The 22,157-nt window shown below is 37.3% G+C and overlaps 1 protein-coding gene across 2 annotated transcripts in view; it reads right to left on the bottom strand.

The window, feature by feature from the left end:
- Positions 1–22,157, bottom strand: part of LOC115220371 (DET1 homolog) — a 174,078-nt gene that overhangs the window by 113,144 nt on the left and 38,777 nt on the right. Inside the window, exon 2 of one of the 2 annotated variants that reach the window (XM_029790485.2) lies at positions 11,936–11,989. The exons of the other annotated variant lie outside the window; for it this stretch is intronic. The gene's annotated coding sequence lies outside the window, so the exon portion shown is untranslated. The remainder of the gene's footprint in view (positions 1–11,935; positions 11,990–22,157) is intronic. 2 annotated transcript variants of the gene reach the window in all.

Genomic DNA, 22,157 nt, shown 5'->3' with positions numbered 1-22,157 from the left:
AAAAATTTGTGAACTTACAAGTTTTTCATTTAAACCGAATTTAAAGTGATACCATATTGGTAGGACACCAATGAACACTATATTATTATTGCTCTCTTTAGTTTGGGGCTGCAGGCCCAATCAACCCTCTACAGGAGCTAGCTTAAAAAGTGTGGAGTGTGGCTTTTAAGCTAGTTATAAATAAAAGGGAATGGAGTTACAAGTTTCTTGTCACAATAGTAGTATGTAACTGAAGCAATTTGGGAGCCTCTGTGCCCTGATTCCTAACCTGGAACCCACAGATCTCTAGGGTGTGCACAAAGACAGGGGGCTGTAAGCTGAATTCAAAATTTGTTGAATAGACAAATCTTTCAAGACCTTGTTGGAGTTGGTCTATCAGGAAAATTAATTTCAGTGGGAGGCATTATCATCATAATCATTTAACATCTGTGTTCCATGCTGGCATGGGTTGGACAGTTTGACAAGATCCAACTAACCTGAGGGCTATGCCGGTATCCATTGTCTACTTTGGCAAGATTTCTATAACTCGATGCCCTCCCTAATGCCTAGGTTGCTTTTTTTCATGGCACCACCACTATGAGTGGGGTCACCAAGTAACTCACAAGACCCCTTCCTGGACTGGGTGGGTGGCATACTGTATCGAGGGGACTAACTTTGCACAAGGGTAGAAAGACTTATGTAGGAAAGAGAGACAAAAAAAGTGCTTTGAGGAGATACAGGGCCCTTGGTAGTGAAATGGTTAGAAACCATTGATCTATGTTGTCACTTGCTAGAAATAGCAGCGAAACAGCTTCGAAATTGCATCCTACTATTTAAAAATTGAACACATTGGATAAAGTAGTTCTAGAAATATTATGTCTGGTAAAAAAAAAAAAAGAAAAAGATGGAACAGTCATGGGTAGGATGTCTTGCCAAATGAAACATGATCAATGTTAAATTATACTAACTCAAAGTCAACTGATGTTGTAAGCTTATTTACTTCACTTCACTGCACTTTTTGCATCTCAAGTAACAAGAGTAATTAGTTGCTAATGAGCTTTTAGCAGCCTTGGTTACTTTTGGTATTATGAACAGACATTGAGTGAGAATTGTGTGTGTGCTGCAAGATATTGTACAGTCAGAGACATACAGAAACTCTATGAATAGAGTTGTAAGAGGAACATACATTTGTCTCTCTTTTATTTATATATATATTCTTTTACTCTTTTACTTGTTTCAGTCATTTGACTGCGGCCATGCTGGAGCACCGCCTTTAATCGAGCAACTCGACCCCGGGACTTATTCTTTTGTAAGCCCAATACTTATTCTATCGGTCTCTTTTGCCGAACTGCTAAGTAACGGGGACATAAACACACCAGCATCGGTTGTCAAGCAATGCTAGGGGGACAAACACAGACACACAAACACGCATATATATATATATATATATATATATATATATATACACACACACATACATATACATATATACGACGGGCTTCTTTCAGTTTCCGTCTACCAAATCCACTCACAAGGTTTTGGTCGGCCCGAGACTATAGTAGAAGACACTAGCCCAAGGTGCCACACAGTGGGACTGAACCCGGAACCATGTGGTTGGTAAACAAGCTACTTACCACACAGCCACTCCTGCGCCTATACATATATATAATCTTTTATTTGCTTTAGACATTTGACTGTGGCCATGCATGCTGGGGCACCACCTTTAGACAAGCAAACTGACCCCAGGACTTATTCTTTATAAGCCTAGTACTTATTCTATCGTCTCTTTTGCTGAACCGCTAAGTTACAGGGACGTAAACACACCAACATTGGTTGTCAAGCGATGGTGGGGGACAAACACAGACACAAATACACACACACACATATATACAATGGGCTTCTTTCAGTTTCTGTCTGCCAAATCCACTCACAAGGCTTTGGTTGGCCTGAGGTTATAGTAGAAGACACTTGGCCAAGGTGTCATGCAGTGGGACTGAAACTGGAACCATGCAGTTGGTAAGCAAGTTACTTACCATACAGCCACACCTGCTAGCATGGAAAGTGGACGTTAAACGATGATGATGATGATGATATATGTGTGTGTATATATATATATATATATATTATATATGTATATCCGTGCTGGTGGCACGTAAAAAGCACCATCTGACCGTGGCCGTTTGCCATCCCTGTTTGGCACCTGTGCCGGTGGCACGTAAAAAGCACCCACTACACTCACGGAGTGGTTGGCGTTAGGAAGGGCATCCAGCCGTAGAAACATTGCCAGATCAGACTGGGCCTGGTGCAGCCTTCTGGCTTCGCAGACCCCATTTGTACCGTCCAACCCATGCTAGCATGGAAAGTAGACGCTAAATGATGATGATGATGATATGTATGTATATATATATATATGGGTGTGTGTATATATATACATATACATATGTATGTATATTTATATATATATACACATCTACATATATATACATACATATATATATATACACACACACACACACACACATATATATACACGAGAGAGAGAGAGAGAGAGAGAGAGAAGTCAGAAGAGTGTTGCCCAACAACAGTCCTGAATCTAGTTACTAAGGTTATCAACTCCATTACTAAAATACACCAGTTGAAACAAGTGGGAGAGATAAAGTGATTAGTTAGGAAAAGCCGTAGCTGTCGAACCCAGCTCAAATGTACTGCACTGTTGTTGAAAGAAGATCCTGATAAATGGCTTTTATCTAAGTACTGTTTGTACTAAAGTACTTTTAGTGCACTGAAGACGACAGAAGAGTTTCGTTGCAATAGAAAGAAGAACTTCAGTAAATTTTCCTCTCTCGTGAGAAACTAGATTATAGCATAAGTATTGGAAATACACAAGCAATTCAAAACAGTGAACTCAAAATTATTCTAATTTAGAATCAATATATGAATTTCAAGATTTGTGCAAGGTTGCAAGTTGTGAAAAATTACAGATTTTTATACATGTAAAAGATGAAATATCAATTTTAATTTTAAAAAGTATAAAAAGCAGTTTGCAGATCAGAATTTTTTTTCTTTCTATTCTTTCAGAGTGGTAGAAATAAAAGACAATCAAGGCGCAGGAGTGGCTGTGTGGTAAGTAGCTTGCTTACCAACCACATGGTTCCGGGTTCAGTCCCACTGCGTGGCATCTTGGGCAAGTATCTTCTGCTATAGCCCCGGGCCGACCAATGCCTTGTGAGTGGATTTGGTAGACGGAAACTGAAAGAAGCCTGTCGTATATATGTATATATATATATATAAGTGTGAGAGTATATGTTTGTCCCCCTAGCATTGCTTGACAACCGACGCTGGTGTGTTTACGTCCCCGTCACTTAGCGGTTCGGCAAAAGAGACCGATAGAATAAGTACTGGGCTTACAAAGAATAAGTCCCGGGGTCGATTTGCTCAACTAAAGGCGGTGCTCCAGCATGGCCGCAGTCAAATGACTGAAACAAGTAAAAGAGTAAAGTTAAATATTGTAATTATCATCATCATCATCTTATGCTGATTGGATGGTTCAACAGGATCCACTGGGTTGGAGGACTGCTACTCGCTCCAATGTCAGCTTTGGTATGGTTTCTATGGCTGGATGCCTTTTCTAACACCAACCGCTTTACAAAGTGTGCTGGCTACTATTTTTTTTTTCCTTAGCACTAAAACTACAGCGGTTGCCTCCTTTTGGGCTTGATAAAACAAAGCAACAGTCAAGTATTGGGGTCACCTTCCATCAAATTTCAGACCTTGTGCCTATATTAGGAACAATCATGATACTGATAATGATGAGGAGCAGACAGAAACATAATCTGGAAAACAAATAGGAGTTACCATAGCAAGGTTCCAGCAATGGTGGTAAAATGGTAGTGTAGATAGAGATAGAAAACCTCAGAGACAACCCTGGAGAAAATTGAAGAAATGGGGGTTGATAAAGAAACAATATTAGGTAGCAAAAAGTAAGCTGTACATCAGGCATACTCAGCAAAGAAAGAAACTGAAAGCGAGAGGTTTTCCATTGTTCTGTAATGTGAAGAAGTATTTTAGATTACTAAGCAATGTATTAGAGTGACTAAAGATGTTGGTGAATAGTGTACTGGCCCTCAGTGATTCTGAGGATAGATATGTTATTGTTCGTATGAGAGGTTGCTGAATGCATGGGAGAAAGAAAGTGGCTACCCAAGTAGTCTCAACGCATGGGTCAGCAGCTGCAATTGACAGCTACACAGTTGAAATCCCTTGTTAACATTTCTTTTAACCCCTTAGCATTCAGATTACTATCAAATGTAATGCTTATCTATTCACAGTATCTCATAGCTTTGAGATTTCAATGATGTGATCGTTTGTTTTTAGAATGACATTGTAGATCAGATGTAAGAGGCCAGATCTAGCTGGTTTCCATATAAAACAGGTAAAATATTTGGGCCAGATACGGCCAGTTTAAATGCTAAAGGGTTAATGCTAATGTACATATTGTAGGGGTTGTTGTTGTTTTAGTCCCTTACCCAGACCAGTCCTGGTCCAGCAGACTCACAATCAAATGCATTCTAACAGAGACCATGCCAACTTTTTGCAATACATCCCAGTTTTAGAACAAGCTAGCCCTGATGAGGCAACTAAAAGGATTGGTGGCTGGAAGGGAATCTGGCCATCAAACACTGCCTCAGAAAAAACCCATCCAAACCATGCCAGCATGGAGAGGTAGATGTGGAACAATAATGATGATAGGGTTATCTAGGACTATATTATCCCATGTGTCCTTCCTTTATTAAAAGACAGTACAGAGATTTGGCTGTTGTTTACATGCTACAGCATTCTATGGAATGTCCAAACTTACAAAATCATTCCATCATGAGTTCACCCATAATTATTAAAAACAACAACATTGGCATCAAAACACCTCTAAAACAGAGCTCCACATTATTCATCAACTTGATTAAGTCGTTAAAGCAATTCTATCATCAAGATTATTTCAAATTTATAAAGGTTTTTACAAAAATATAGATTATTTTATCTGGTTTAAAGTTTGAAATTGAATATCAATTTCCTCTCAAATTTTTATTTTATTAAAATAATTTTTCTGCTCATTATTATTATTATTATTATTAAAGAAATCATTAACTAACCATGTTGCGATATTTTGTTTTTGTTTCTTTTTCTCTCAATGGTGAAAAATTAATTAATTCATGATGAATATTAACGAAATTATTAATAATATTGATTGCTAGCGTAAAGACACAAAGCAAAATTTTGGAGAGAAGAGACAGGAATGGGGTTAATTAATCTACATTTCAGTAGGTTACTGGTATGAGCTGATAAGTGGTCACTCAAGACATTAGAAATGGCAACCAAATTCCCCCAAATAACACCCATCTTAAAAAAAAAAAAAGACAGATATAGGTGCAGGTGTGACAAGATGTTTGCTTCTCAACCACATGGTTCCAGGTTCAGTCCCACTGAATGGCATCTTGGGCAAGTGTCTTCTACTATAGCCTTGGGCCAACCAAAGCCTTGTGAGTGGATTGTGTAGATAGAAACTGAAAGAAACCTGCTATATATATATATATATATATATATATATCATGTTGAACTGTTAATCCTTATACATTTTTTCTCATTCTCTCTCCATTTTTTTCCTTCTCAATCCTTTCTGTCAAAGAGCATAGGCTTGAAATGTCAAAGACTTTTCCATTCTTCCTGAGTGTTAAACTAATACACCTGCTTGTTGTTCTCTCACCTGTCTTCGTCTTTTGTTTCAAATTTTGGCACAAGGCCAGCAGTTTTGAGGAATGGGTTAAGTTGATTACACTGACCCCAAGACTCAACTGATACTTATTTTATTAGCCCCCAAATGGATGAAAGGTAAAGCTGACCCTAGCAGAATTTGAACTCAGAACACGAAGACAGATGAAATACCACTAAGCATTTTGCCCAGCATGCTAACGATTTTGCCATCTTAGAAAAATATGATAAAATTACCAGGGTTTTAAGAGCAATAGCTTCCAATAATAAATGTCTCAAACTGTGGTGACCCACCCAACCTTTGCCAGTAAGAAAAAAGCAAATGTAAAATAATGATGATGATGATGATGATGGTGAATACAAGCAGCAACACCACAGTCATATTTTGCACCTAAAGTCATTAACATATTTTATCCTTGATTTTTCTTTTTCTAAGCCCAAGTATAATGCTACCTCTTCCTTTTAGACACTGATGCTTTGTATTAAATTTCTTGCATTATACACAAGTAAATACGGTTATTCTCTCTGCTGGTATGGCTTTCTCATGTCTGGAATCCTAACGCATATCTCAAGTTTCTAAATCTTCCAGATACTTCTACACAGTCTATATCATGGGGTCAAACCATACAGAGAGGCTACATGGCTTCTTTTAAGGAAACGATTATACGTAATAAATAAACATGTGTATATAAATTTCAATATTTAACAGAGACATTTGAGACTCTAATGAGAAGCATTAGAAGAATTGTACAGACATGTTTGTTTGGGTGTGGCTATCAAGAGTTAACACAGCAGAGTAAGTTTGTACAATGAATATATATAGGGGTGGCAACATATACACTTGGTGTACATTTCCTAAACAGCTACTGTTTTAGGACTGGCGTGTCTGTCAGTCACTGCACTGAAATGCGCACACAAACACACAGACACACACACTGAAATAAATGTACTAAATTTACATGTAAAAGATTACTTTTTTAAACATCCACTTTTCCATGCTTACAAGGGTCAAACAAGATTTGTTGGGATAGATTTTCTACAGCTGGACGCCTTTCTTGTTGTCAGCCACATGTTTCCAAGTAAGGTAATATTTCCCCATGGTCAGACATGTTTGACAGGAGACTGGAAATGACCGACATTGCTTGTATGACGATGTTTATTTACAACTATCCCAACATGTGGTGTCAAAACAGGGGTGCACACACACAAACACATATATATTCTTTTACTTGTTTCGATCATTAAACTGTGGCCATGCTGGAGCACCACCTTGAAGAATTTTTAGTCAAATGAATTAACCCCAGTACTTTTTTTATTTTAAAGCTCAGTACTTATTCTATCAGACTCTTGTTGAACCACAAAGATACACATGTACACACATGCCTGTGATATATATATATTTATATAAACACACACACAAAACAGGCTTCTTTCAGTTTCCACCTACCAAATCCACTCACAAGGACACTTGCCCAAAGTACCACATTTGGAAATGATCCCAAAACTTCATGGTTGCAAAGCAAGCTTCTTGACCACACGGCCATGTGTATCATATTCTTTTATCCACCGAAGTAATACTTTCACAAGTGCTGTTTGTAATTTGAAATCTCCTGTGGAAACATATCTAAACTAGGGAAAATATCACCTTGCTTAGAAATGGGGGAGATCTGGTGACAGGAGAACATACTGCTGTAGAATATGTGCCTTAACGAATCATTTCCATGTAAGCATGGAAAAGATGCTGAAACAATGATGATGGTGTTAATATTATATAGAGAGGTAAATAGTAACAAATACACTTTAATTTACATATGTTCACAAATAGAAAGACAGAAATATGTAAAAAGATATACATGTACAAGTATGGCTGTTTGGCTAAGAAGTTTGCTTTCCAATTTCGAGATTTGGGGTTCAGTCCACTGAGTGGCACCTTGGACAAGTGTCTTCTGCTATAGACTCAGGCCGAACAAAGCCTTGTAAGTGGATTTGGGAGATGGAAACCAAAAGCAGTCCAATGTAAATATTTATCATCATCATTCAGTGTCTGTTTTCCATGCTGGCATGGATTGGATGGTTTGACTGGAGCTGCTAAGGCCAGGACCCACACCAGGCTCCATTATCTTATCTGGCATGGTTTCTATGGTTGGATGCCCTACCTAATGTCAACCACCCCACAGAGTGTATTGGGTGCTTTTTATGTGGCACCAGTTCTGCTGTAATGGACGGGTTGTCTTGAGTGCAGCAAGGTACCAGATATCTCAGTCCTTTGTCATCTCCTTTGTAAGGCTCAATGTCTTGAGATCATCCTTTATATGCTTCTGTGAGTGTGTGTTTTTGTTTGTTCCTCAGTATCACTCGACAACAGGTGTAGGTGTGATTACATTCTTGTAACTTAGTGGCTTGGCAAAACAGATCGATAGAATAAGTACCAAGCTTAAAAGGATAAAAAAAATAAGAACTGGAGTTGATTCATTCAACTAAAATTCTGCAAGGCGGTGCCCCAGCATGGGTGCAGTCTAATGACTGAAACAAATGAAAAGTAAAAAAAGTACAAATGTCACACACATAAGTGCATAATCATTGAAATAAGCAGCCACTTATAAAGACACTTTGAGTCCCATTCCCACTCATGGAACACATAAAAATATAAATACACACACACACACATGCAGAACACACAGAAATGTCAACATATTAATCGAACAGACCCACATATGAAAATACATATCACACACACTTTGATGTGAACAATTATATTTACATCAGGAATTAAGTCTGCGAGTTCAAACTGTGTCAAAGAACATGAGAGAAATATGCAGACAAAAGTTACATACACAAGTACACACACATGCACACATATGTATGTGTGTGTGTGTATATATATATATATACATATATATATATACTCTTTTACTCTTTACTCTTTTACTTGTTTCAGTCATTTGACTGCGGCCATGCTGGAGCACCACCTTTAGTCGAGCAAATCGACCCCAGGACTTATTCTTTGTAAGCCCAGTACTTATTCCATCAATCTCTTTTGCTGAACCGCTAAGTGACTGGGACGTAAACACACCAGCATCGGTTGTCAAGCAATGCTAGGGGGACAAACACACACACACACATATATATATATATATACATATATACGACAAGCTTCTTTCAGTTTTCGTCTACCAAATCAACTCACAAGGCATTGGTCGGCCCGGGGCTATAGCAGAAGACACTGGAACCATGTGGCTGGTTAGCAAGCTACTTACCACACAGCCACTCCTGCGCCATATATACACATACATGTATATATATATTGCACATACACAGGGGTTGGACAAAAAATAATGGAAACGCCTAGCATCACAGTATCATAATTTTGAAATATCTATAAAACTGTCAAAAGCCTGTTTATATTTGTTTTTTGATTTATCGTTAGTGTTGCTTAATATGTTTTACTAAAATTGCTCTTTCTTTTCAGATATCGTCAGCAAAAGTTAATTAAAATTCGCTAAAACGACAGATCTATTGGACTTTCAAAGAGGTCAAATTGTTGGTGGTCATTTGGCAGGCGCAGCATAATGAAAACAGCTGAAATGTTTGGTGTAGCAAGAAGTACTGTCTCGAAAGTTATGAGACAGCCTTTGAGAAAGAGGGAAAACCTCCTCGTCAAAACAAAACGCTGCAAGAAAACCAAAACTTTCAGATAGGGACTGTCGGACTCTTACTCAAATTGTTAGAAAGGATCACAAAAGTACAGCTCCCAAAATTACTGCACCTCAAGAACCCAGTTTCCACAAAAACTGTTCACCAGGAGCTTCACACGGGAGGGCTGCAATCAGAAAACTACTACTTTCAAAAACAAACGCTGCAAAGTGTTTAGAGTGGAGTAAAAACCTACAGAATTGGTCCCTAGAGCAGTGGAAGAATGTTAATTTCTTGGACAAGTAATCTTTTTTATCTTATTTCTGACCACCAGCTGAGTATTCATGTAGAGACTGTCAAAAGAAGCATTTGACCCAGACTGCCTTCTTCCAAGTGTTAAACATAGAGGATCTGTGATGGCTATATCTTGGAAATCAGCCAGCCCAATGGTTTCCTTTCATGGCAGAATTAACAGTCAAGACTATTTAAGCATTTTATCAGATGAAATTCATCCTATAGTTGTGGAATTGTTTCTGGAGGGAAATGCAATCTTTCAGGATGATAATGCACCAATTCACACAACTAAAGTTGTTAGTGAATGGCACGAAGAACATTCTAATCTTATTTGGCCACCATAGTCCCCAGATCTCAATACCATTGAACATTTATGGCGCATTTTAGAAAAACAAGTAAGGAGTCAATATCCTCCACCATCATCACCACAAGAACTGGAGACTGTTTTAGCCGGAGAATGGACAAAAATTCCTTTGGAAACAATTCAAACTTTGTATGAGTCCATACCTTGTAGAATTCAAACTGCAATTACTGCCAAAAGCAGTCCTACCCCGTATTAAAATAAATTTGTTTGAAATTTTAAGGTGTTTCCATTATTTTGTCCAACCCCTGTATATATGTAAACACACACATACACACTCGGACATACATAAATATCTTTACAAACATGAAAAAAACATTGGGTTTTTATATATAAGTTCAAACTGTGCCATAGAACATGATACATATACGTAGACAATATGGTACTTAAAAGATGGTCTGTGATCTGATAAGAGGAAGATGGTTAGAAGCACAAAAACACAAAATTAAGGATCTAGAAAACCCATACACTTAATCATGAAATAAATCATTGAAGAAAGAACGTCTATGTGCTCTCAACTCACTAGAAATAACAGCCAAATCTCACTCATAATCACATCCTATCATCATAAAAACAAAAAGAAAAGCTGATATAGGCTAATAGTAATGTAACTTTAGATATACTGTCTGAATAAAAATGATGGGATGGTCAAGGCTGGAGTGCTTTTGAACATAAGTTGGTTTGATTCAAACTGAAAGCAAGTCTGGACTTCAGCTGACCAGAGTTGGCTAAAATGTTGAGTGAGAATCAATTGTAATCCTTAAAATTATTTGATGTGGCACAATTGGTAAGTTCTCAGGGAACCAGTGGAGTGTGGGGCTAATGGAATGAAATGGTTCCGTGAATACAGATTCAGCTTTTAGCTAAAACATTTCTGGCGGTGGGGAGGAAACTTCAAAAGTTTAAAGGTGTCAGGGGTAGGAGGCAGTGGTAGTGACATCATAAAGTCTAGTTTTACATCTACAATTTGCACAAGTAGTTGGCGACAACAGTGTAGGGCAGAGGAGAAAGTCAGGATGGGTAAGGGAGGAGTAGGAGAGGAAGAGGATGAGGTTGAAAGAAGGAGAAGAAGGGCAGAGGGGAGAAAGAGAATGGGAGGGAGAGATGAAAATATGTGAGGAAAGGACTTGTACTTGTTAAAAAGAGTCTGCAAGAAAAAGGAGAAAAGAATACATTGTGTGCAGATGCGTGCGTGTGAAAGCTATGTTAGCATTTATGTGAGTTCATGCGTGTGTTAGTAAAACAGATGGAAGTAAATTTGCAAAGGGAAAAAAACTCCCAAAAAACAGCAACTGCTCTAAGCATGAATTTTAAAAATTGCATAAAAGTAATATTTCATTTAGTTATATTGAAAATACACAAGCAAAAGAGAGGGGGGAGACAGAGACACAGAGTAAGGCATCTTACATAACCAAATACACAGACACACACACACGTGTACAGACATACATAGACATCTTTACAAACATGAAAAAATAGCATCAGTTCTGAAAAATACATAATGCTGGTAACTGACATACATATATAGAAATACTACAACAAAGTCTCCAAGAGCAGTGGGAAAACATCATCATCATCATCATCATCATCATTAACATCCATTTTCCATGCTGGCATGGGTTGGATGGTTTGACTGGAGCTGGTAAGGTCAAGAACCATAACAGGCTCCATCTTCCTAATGCCAGCCACTTTGCAGAGTGTATTGAGTGCTTGTTACATGGCACCAGCATGGGTGTTTTATATGAGATCAGTGCTTTTGACCTCAAGTTTATGAAAACCACATCATAGTCCTCATTGGTGAAACACCCCTTCAAAGACTTTCCCTGCATAGTTCTTATCCAAATCCTCATGGTTCTCATTTATAAAAGAAAGATATAAAGAAGTGATATCCATCACTGAACTAACCGGATGTTTTGGCCTGAGGTTCTCTGGTTGGGCTGGTAGGTTTTTATGAAGAAACTGAAGAGAAGAAAAAAGAAACATTGTTATAGAAGGAATTTAACATAGGGAAAAAAATTGGAATAAAATATAAAAAAAAGCAGGATAAATTTCCATGATATATTCATGGATATCAGCTATCATTATCAAGTATTTTACAGTCAGTATTCCATGCTGACATGGATTATTTCATCATGTTGAACTCTTAATCCCTACACATTTTGTTTTTCTTTTCTTCATTCTCTCTCTCCAATTTTTTTCCTCTCAATCCTTTCTGTCAAAGAGCATAGGCTCAAAATGTTGAGGACTTTTCCGTTCTTCCTGAGCATCAAACTAATACACCTGCTTGTTGTCCCCTCACCTATCTGTCTTTTGCTTTCTGTAAATTTGAACTACGGATAATTTTTCTGAAGCATTGTGTTACAGCCAGATGCCCTTCTTATAACCAACCCTTTTATTTGCCTCTTACAACATGCAGAAACCAGGCTAACAAACAGTTGAACAAAGAAAATCTCCAGCCCATAGCTTTTAGACAAAGCAAAGTTTTAAACAGTAGTTCAATAGAGAAGACTACATCAGTGGTGAGTATGTGTGGATAATGTCAGTTGAATGATAGCTAAAGAGTGAGGCTGAGCATTGATTGCTATTGTCATCATCACCAACATCGCTGTCATAACAAAAGACTGGCCTTTCACTTTAGAGCCAATAAAGTCTTCATCTCCCAGGAACAGCTCAAGTGAAACCCACAACAGAAAACTACTTCCACACACACATTCTAGACTAAATGCAGACAAAGACTATTTTGATTAGCATGTAGTCACAAGCACCTTTAAAGATTCACAATTATGCTATGTCACATCTGTTTCTACTACTCCTACTACTACTACTACTACTGTGGTTTCTACTCTTTAACCCTTCAGCATTTAAACAGGCCATATCCAACCCAAACATTCTGTTTTATACTCAGACTGACCAGAACTGGTCTCTCACACTTACCCCACAATGTCATTCTAAAAATAAACTATCACATCACTAGAATCTCAAAGCTACAAGATAATCTTTTCTACTCTAGGCACAAGGCTCGAAACATTTGATCAGATCACCTCCAGTACACAACTGATACTTAATTTATCAACCCTGAAAAGATGAACGGCAAAGACGACTTCGGTGGAATTTGAACTCACAACGTAAATCAGACGAAATACCACCAAGCATTTTGCCTGGCGTGCTAACAGTTCTGCTAGCTCACTGCCTTCAAAGCTACAAGATACCTTTTAATTGTTTCAGTCATTAGACTGCGGTCATGCTGGGGCACCACCTTCAATATGTATGATTAATTCAAAACAATGTGAATAAATTAACATTGCATTTCACACAGTAATCTGAATGCTAAATGGTTAAGACAAACTGGTGAGATGCCACTTTAAGACAGGCACTCCAGACTCCCTCATCACTTCTCTGGTCCCTCATATTATATTGTAGTACTTATTAGTGGTTTGTTAGCTTCATTCTACACCAGCTCACTATCTCATCATTTCAAATACAATCATTTATCTGAATTAATGAGTAACATTGGTACCCCATCACAGACTGTATAATATTGACCGATGCTTTCAATAATCTACAAAGTCAAGTTAGTTATTTCGAATTGATTTAACGACAGAATTTTTGGTGTAAATTACTGATTGGTTTTTAATCTTCACAATAAATCTGTTGGTGTCCAGTTTAAAGTCTTGCTGTGTGTCCCCTGCTGTCTCTCATCTATATGTATGGCTATCTGTGTTCATCTATCTCTTGAATACTTCAGATGCCAGCTTTCTGTTTCTTAGTAAAAAATACAATGTAACTTCTTTGAGTTTTTTTACCCCTAATTCAAACTTGCTTGTTATGTTATATGTTTGAAATTTCAACATTTCAAACATATGTTACACTACAAATACACACAAATAAAGTGTGGTAATTTCACACTTGTGTAAACTACATAAAAAAAGGGTACTCAATAATTCTGGATAGAGTACAATAGCAATATTGATGCAAAGCCTCATATGCATGAGTCACTACTCAGAGTACTTCACACTGCAGTTGCAGCAGCTTTGCTAGGAAACAAGAATATGTTTTGAATAAATGAAAGAACAAAAAAAAAAAAAAAAAAAAAATTATGTGGCTGAGTGGTAAGTAGCTTGCTTACGAACCACATGGCTCTGGGTTCAGTCCCACTGTGTGGCACCATGGGCAACTGTCTTCTTCTATAGCCTCGGGCTGACCAAAGCCTTGTGAGTGGATTTGGGAGACGGAAAATGAAAGAAGCCTGTCTATATATGTGTGTGTGTTTATCCCCCAACTTATGTGTTATGCCCCTGTAACTTAGTGGTTCGGCAAAAGAGACCAACAGAATAAGTACTAGGCTTACAAAGAATATTTACATTTATTTACAATTGACGGATATTTGTCCTCATCTTGTTTGTTGTTAACACGTTTCAGCTGATATACCCTCCAGCCTTCATCAGGTGTCTTAGGGAAATTTCGAACCTGGGTTCTCATTCCTAAGGTATTTTACGATGTTGTTATCATTATTATTATTATTATTATTATTCAGGTCACTGCCTGGAATCGAACTCGGAATCTTGGGGACAAATATCCGTCAATTGTAAATGATGTACATAATTCCTCATCTCTTAAATACAGAACTGTATTACAAAGAACATATCCTGGGATCGATTTGTTCGACTAAATGTGGTGCTCCAGCATGGCCACAATCAAATGACTGAAATAGATAAAAGAATATCTGGATCTAACAATTACACAACCACTGCTGAACACTTTTCACCTGCTACTGATATGCTTCCGTAGGTTTTAGAAATGCCATAGTTTTTTTTTTTTGGCTTTCTACAGTATATCCATGCTAAGTAAGATATAATGAGTTCTATTCTGAGCTAATACTACTTCCATCATTAACAATGAATATGTTATATATAAGTGGAGGTAAAGAGCATGCTTGTTTTGGCCATGTGAAACTCGAACAAATACTTAATTCACACTTGTTGGGTTTTACAGAGCTCTGTATATTTATTTAGTAATGGTTTTACACTGATGCACAAAAATTTGGACAGAGACCTTCAGTAGACCTCAACAACAACTGAGCAAACTACAGATGGTTTTCTGAAATATGTCCAATAACTAATAAACTTTTCTACTAAAAGCACAAGGACTGAAATTTTGGAGGAGGGGGACTAGTTGATTACATCGATACTAATGTTTCACTGATACTTAATTTATCAACACCGAAAGGATGAAAAGCAAAGTTGAACTCAGAACGTCAAGGCGGACCTTCATCCAGCATGCTACTGATTCTGCCAGGTCGCTGCCTTAATAATAATAACAACAACTCTTTCTACTATAGTTACAAGGTCTGAAATTTTGGTGAAGGGGACTAGTTGATTACATCGATACTAATGTTTCACTGATACTTAATTTATCAACACCGAAAGGATGAAAGGCAAAGTTGACCTCAGCAGAATTTGAACTCAGAACGTCAAGGCGGACCTTCATCCAGCATGCTACAACTCTATCTACTATAGTTACAAGGTCTGAGATTTTGGTGAAGGGGACTAGTCAATCACATCAACTCTGAAAGGATGAAAAGCAAAGTCGACCACAGTAGAATTTGAACTCAGAACTTCCAAGGTGGATGTTTGTCCAGTATGCTACTGATTCTGCCAGCATTAGGAAGGGCATCCAGCTGTAGAAACTCTACCAGATCAGATTAGAGCCTGGTGCAGCCATCTGGTTAGCCAGTCCTCACTCAAATCGTCCAACCCATGCCAGCATGGAAAGCGGATGTTAAACGATGATGATGATGATGACTGAACCCACCATTTGAAAAAATACGCAATCTATGAATACATCTATACAATTCTATCAAAACACTTGTATATATTAATATTTCCTCTACACCACAATCTAGCAATAACTCAAACTCTCCATATATATATATATATATATATATATATGGGTGTGTGTGATTGTGTATAGTAGAATATATTAATAAAAGGAATTCCAACCTTGTCTGATTTTCACGTTTTATTTATAATCTTATAATGATATATTATTATTGACAGTCAAAAATTGTGAAACATGACTGTCACCACTACTACAGGAACCTGATGATTGCAGAATTTAATGCATGAAAATACTAGTTCAATCAGAATGAACATTTAACATTCTACTATTTTATTTTATTTTATTCTATTATATTATATTATCTTATAATATATCATTATAAGATTGTAAATAAAACATGAAAATCAGACAAGGTTGGAATTCCTTTTATTAATATATATATATATATATATATATATACGTTTAAATATTTGTTGTGCAATGAAGACATACAATAGAAATATAAAATGGCTGACGGTTAGTAAGGAGAGACACAAGTAAGTGAGAAGAAAACAAAGGACCACTGATGCGGTCACAGGAGTGTGACGAAAGAACTTTGGCCGAAATAAGATTAAGATTAATGTAAAAAATAAATATCACTGAAGCAAAATAACACCAAATATATAGTGCGTGTGTTTTTATTGGCTAAACTGGCAATATGACCATTCCGAAATATAACAATATATATATATATATATATATATATATATATATATAATGATAATGAACATGCACATACAAGGTATCCCTCTACATTATGAAAACAATGGGTTCATGAAATTATGCATCAACCTCAAGTGCCATAACGGAATATGGTATTTTTCTCTCTTTGACTTCTTATCTAACATGGAAGTGAATAAGAAAATACATTTCATGTTATGGAAAACCAGCCAACAGCAAGATTTTCAGGATTGCAACTTTTCTCTAACATCAGGGATGTTACATATATATATATATATATATATAATTCCACTTTGTATGTAAAAGCTATTTTCTTCCTTTTATTTGTGAATTGATCATATATATATAGTTTGTTAAATTGATATATTCAGTTGCTAATGGGTGTCAGTGAATGATGGTTGTCCAAAATATCACTGCAACCCATCAGTGAGTGGAGAATTAAGAGAGGAAAGAAAGTGAAGAGAGTGAAAATGAGGCAAAAGACAAAGATACACACGAGATTGTAAAAACCAGAAAAGGTAAAAATTCTAAATGTCTTATAAAGCTCAAGGAGCTGGTGCTTTGATCAGGTGCCAAGGTGTTAAAATGGATAAAAGATAAAAATCTCTGGATAAGACAGTCTATCAAAAGTAACCTTTTCACATCATCTACCTATTCCTAACAGCTTGGAGAACTTGAGGCAATGTGAAATAAGAGGGGGTTTTTCATTTTGTTCCATGTCAAGTGGAGGCCCAGCTATGTAGTTAAGAAGTTTGCTTCCCAACCACATGGTTTCAGGTTCAGTCACACTACACAGCATCTTAGGCAAATTGTCCCCTTCTGTAGCCTTGGGTTGACAAAAGCCTTGTAAGTGGATTTTGAGATGGAAACTGAAGATCCTTGCATGCGTATGTGTGTGTGTGTGTGTGTGTTGTGTGTGTGTGTGTGTGTGTGTGTGTGCGCGCGTGCGTGCGTGTGTGTGTGTGTGTGTGTGTGTGTGTGCATTGACATCATGTGACACTTGTAAATGAGCATCACTATCATACAAATGGTGTTGTTGGTTTCCAGTCATCCATGAAAACATGTCTCGTCATGTGGAAATAAATACAGAATAGCCAAGCGGATAAAATGTCTGACTGCCTGCACAGAAACCAGGTGTTCAAAGCTGAACATCATCACTATCATTTTAACATCTAGTTTTCCATCACTAGCAAGCATCATACATGGCTGTGTGATAAGAAGTTTGCTTCCCAACCATGTGGTTCAAGGTTCAGTTCCAAGGCATGGCAACTTGGGCAAACCAAAGACTTGGGAGTAGATTTGATAGGGGAAAACTGAAAGAAATCAGTCATATACATATGTGTATTTATGTATGTTTGTGTGTGTGTCTTTGTGTCTGTGTTCGTCTCCCATGACTGCTTGACAAGTGGTGTTGGTTTGTTTACCTTCCTGTAACTCAACAGTTCAGCAAAAGAGACTGATAGAATAAGTACCAGGATTTAAAAAAAAAAAAAAAAAAGCACTGAAGTCAATTTATTTGACTAAAAATTCTTTTAAGGCAGTGCCCCAGCGTGGTCACAGTTTAATGTCTGAAACAAGCAAAAAATAAATAGGAAAATTTGTTGTATATTTTCTACAACCAAATGCCCTTCCAGTTGTGAACCCTCACCTGTTTGCAAGCAAGGTAATATTTCCCCATGGCCAATCATATTTTCAGAGAAGATTGACAACGAATGACACTGCTTGTATGAGGGTGATATCCATGTGCAACTACTCTGTGATGTCAAAACAAAGATATACAAATATATGCACAAATATATACAGGATGGGTTTCTTTACACATCCATTTGCAAAGTTTTAGCCAGTCTGAGGGTATAAATAGATAGAAGACATTTGCTCAAGGTGCTGTGCAGTGAGACTGTACCTGAAATCACATGGCTGGAAAGGGAAATTCTTAATCACACAGCCATACCGTCATTTGTTCTTATATAAAATTGGTTTAAAATATTGACACAAGGCCTGCAATTTCATAGGAGGGGTAAGTTGATTACATCAACACCAGTGCTCAACTGGTACTTATCTTATGGACCCCAAAAGGGCGAAAGCAAAGTGGACCTCGGAGTTTGAACTCAGAACATAAAGACGGACAAAATGCCACTTAGCATTTTGTGCAGCATGCTAATAATTCTGCCAGAATTGCAAAACAAAGAACCAGAAGTTTGAGATGGGTCTACATTAAAAGGGTTAATTAAGGAGCCTATCGTAGAATGTGATGATCAACAACAATGCGATTGGAGTTTGATGTTGGAGTGTTTACTCAAGTCCCATTGCTGGATCATAGTTGGAAATTGTCTTTTCTTAGACAACTGTGCTGCCATTATAAGCAAAGTTGCCAGGTCAATTTCATAAAAATTAGCATTAAAGTTTCAAAACCAGCAGAGAACTGTTAGAAATTTGCATGATAAAAAAAGAATTGTCTGCCGGTTGATTCTAATTTATTTAGGTGATAAATTAATATGCTATGCTGAGTGTTATATTTAAAAATTAAATTTTAAAGCAATAAGCAGCCCAAATTAACCATTCTAACACCAACCTACTTGAAACTGCCTCTGGTTCAATGATACAAACTTTTCTCTTTTAATGTGATCTAGACTAACACCTTAGCCTTCAGATATTTCTGTCAAATGTAATATTTATCCATCGCATTCTCTTTTACTCTTTTACTTGTTTCAGTCATTTGACTGTGGTCATGCTGGAGCACCGCCTTTAGTTGAGCAAATCGACCCCAGGACTTATTCTTTGTAAGCCTAGTACTTATTCTAGCAGTCTCTTTTGCCGAACCACTAAGTTACAGGGACGTAAACACACCAGCATCAATTGTCAAGCAATGTTGGGGGTTCAGACACAGACATACAAACATATACAAACAAACACACACACACACACACACATATATATAACGGGAAGCTTTATGAAAATAGACAAAAGACAAAGGCAGGTTTACGGAAATAAACAAAAGACGAAGGCAGGTGGAATACAAAAAAACAATTGTATTAGTATGGCGCTCAGGAAATATAAATAAAACAAGTCTTTAACGTTTCGAGCCTATATACGTTTCCATCTACCAAATCCACTCACAAGGCTTTGGTCGACCCGAGGCTATAGTAGAAGACACTTGCTCAAGGTGCTACACAGTGGGACTGAACCTGGAACCATGTGGTTGGTAAGCAAGCTACTTACCACACAGCCACTCCTACGACAGGCTCCTTAATTATAAGGACAAGAGTGGATGAAAAGTGTGGGAAAAGGGAACTTGTAATAGAAAAATGTGCAACTTTAGAATACTTAAATATTTGACATTTCTTCATCTCATCTACAACACTTCATTTTGTAGTCCCGATCCACTTTTAGCATTCACATCACTTTCACTAATGTACCAATTCCAATGAGTGTCTATCTTTAATATCTCTTAAAGACCTAACTGTAAGTTTACTTATAAAGTATTTAAGACTTGCCAGGTATGTTTAGTTCTAATGAAGGTGGGTGTGTCTCCAGAAGTCTGACTTACACATCATTTTGATTATCATGCTAGTGTTTCCTAATAAGGGTAAAGCTAATTAGGATTAAAACATTGTTCAGCACAAAAGAATTTATCCAAAAAAAAGAAAAAAGAAAAGAAAAGAAAAAAACAAGAGAAACCATCAATGGAAATAATACAACAGTGTGTGTGTGTGTGTGTGCATGCGTTTAATTTTCTTCCTGTTTTAGTCTCTCATGGAGAAACAACACCCAAAATTCTATTTTTGTATTTATTCGCGTTGAATAAAATATGTGACATTTTGTTAAATTACACGCATGTGCATATGAACATGTATTCACATACATAGAAACATACACACACACACACACATGGAAGCAGGAGCAAACTTCTAATGCTAGACTGTAAAATACAATGGTATATTATTAGTCTCAAGGGTTAACATAATGCAAGGATGCATGGTTTTTTTTTTTTGTTAAAATTTTTTAAGCAAGAGTGTGTGTGCAAGCACCCCCCCCCCACACACAATTACAAGATTGGGTGGGTCTCACAGCACATCATCACTTGTTGCAGTCCTTTATAATCTGACATACAACAGCCAATTCTATTGTTGTGTGTTTGTTTAGTCATCCTCACCCCTCTATATATATATATCTGTTTATCGAAAGTGGGACAAGCGCAATACATTGTTATACTCTTTTACTTGTTTCAGTCATTTGACTGTGGCCATGCTGGAGCACTGCCTTTAGTCAAGCAAATCGACCCCCAGGACTTATTCTTTGTAAGCCTAGTACTTATTCTAGCAGTCTTTTTTATGCCGAACCGCTAAATTACGGGGACGTAAACATACCAGCATCGGTTGTCAAGTGATGAGGGGGGGGGGGCACAAACACAGACACACAAACATAGACACACACACAACGTATATATACATATATACGACGGGCTTCTTTCAGTTTCCGTCTACCAAATCCACTCACAAGGCTTTGGTCAGCCCAAGGCTATAGTAGAAGACACTTGCCCAAGGTGCCACGCAGTGGGACTGAACCCAGAACCACGTGATTGGTAAGTAAGCTACTTACCACACCTCATATCTTTGAAGGCAAACAACCTGCAAATGATTTGTTGACAATTTTTGGAGAAGCACAAATGTATGCGTGTGTGCATGAACACACAGGCTTCTGTCACACACACACACACACACACACACACACACACAACAAACTTCTATCAGTTTCTGTACAGCAAATTCACTCGTAAGGCTTCGATTATCCTGGGACTATAACGGAAGGAACCCATCCAAGGTCCTACATAGGACTGAATACAAAACCATGTGGCTGGTAAACAAAGTGCTCAACATAAAGCCACGCCTGTGTCTGTTTCCCCACATAGAGTCTCTGCCTATCAAATTTCACTCACAACGAATCAGTTCATCTCACCTTACAGTAGAAGGTAATAAAGTCTAACTGCTGCACAGCGGGACACAATGCAAAATTATGCAGTTGCAAAATGAATTTCTAAACCACACAATCATGTTTATTTTCTAGTCAGCCAACTGCAGGCAACAGACCTGCTACTTTCTGCCATTTGAAGCCAGTTTGCAAGTAAGGAGTCGGTGTAATTATTATTTTGCTCTCAAAACATAAAACAAATCGAAGTGGGCCAGAGCAGAGCCAAACATCCTCTTGTCATAACGTGTTTCAACATGTCAAAACACGACTGCATAAATTATTCAGGTGACAGATCACATGGCTTGGTTTTATACCAGCGTAGGCTTGGGCTTATTTTTACTCATTCTTCATAATTTATATTTATGAATATATATATATATGTGTATGTATATAAAAATATGTATGTGTGTGTGTATGTATATATATATATATATATGTGTGTGTGTGTATGTATATATGTGTGTGTGTGTGTGTGTGTGTGTATGTATATATATATATGTGTGTGTGTATGTATATATATATATATATATGTATGTGTGTGTATGTGTATATATATATGTGTGTGGTGTGTGTATGTGTGTGTATATATATATATATATAT

This window comes from Octopus sinensis, linkage group LG16 (assembly GCF_006345805.1).
Source record: "Octopus sinensis linkage group LG16, ASM634580v1, whole genome shotgun sequence".
Lineage (NCBI taxonomy): Eukaryota > Metazoa > Mollusca > Cephalopoda > Octopoda > Octopodidae > Octopus > Octopus sinensis.
The sequence above is the reverse complement of the archived record's forward strand: the minus strand, read 5'-3'. Positions and strand labels throughout refer to the sequence as shown.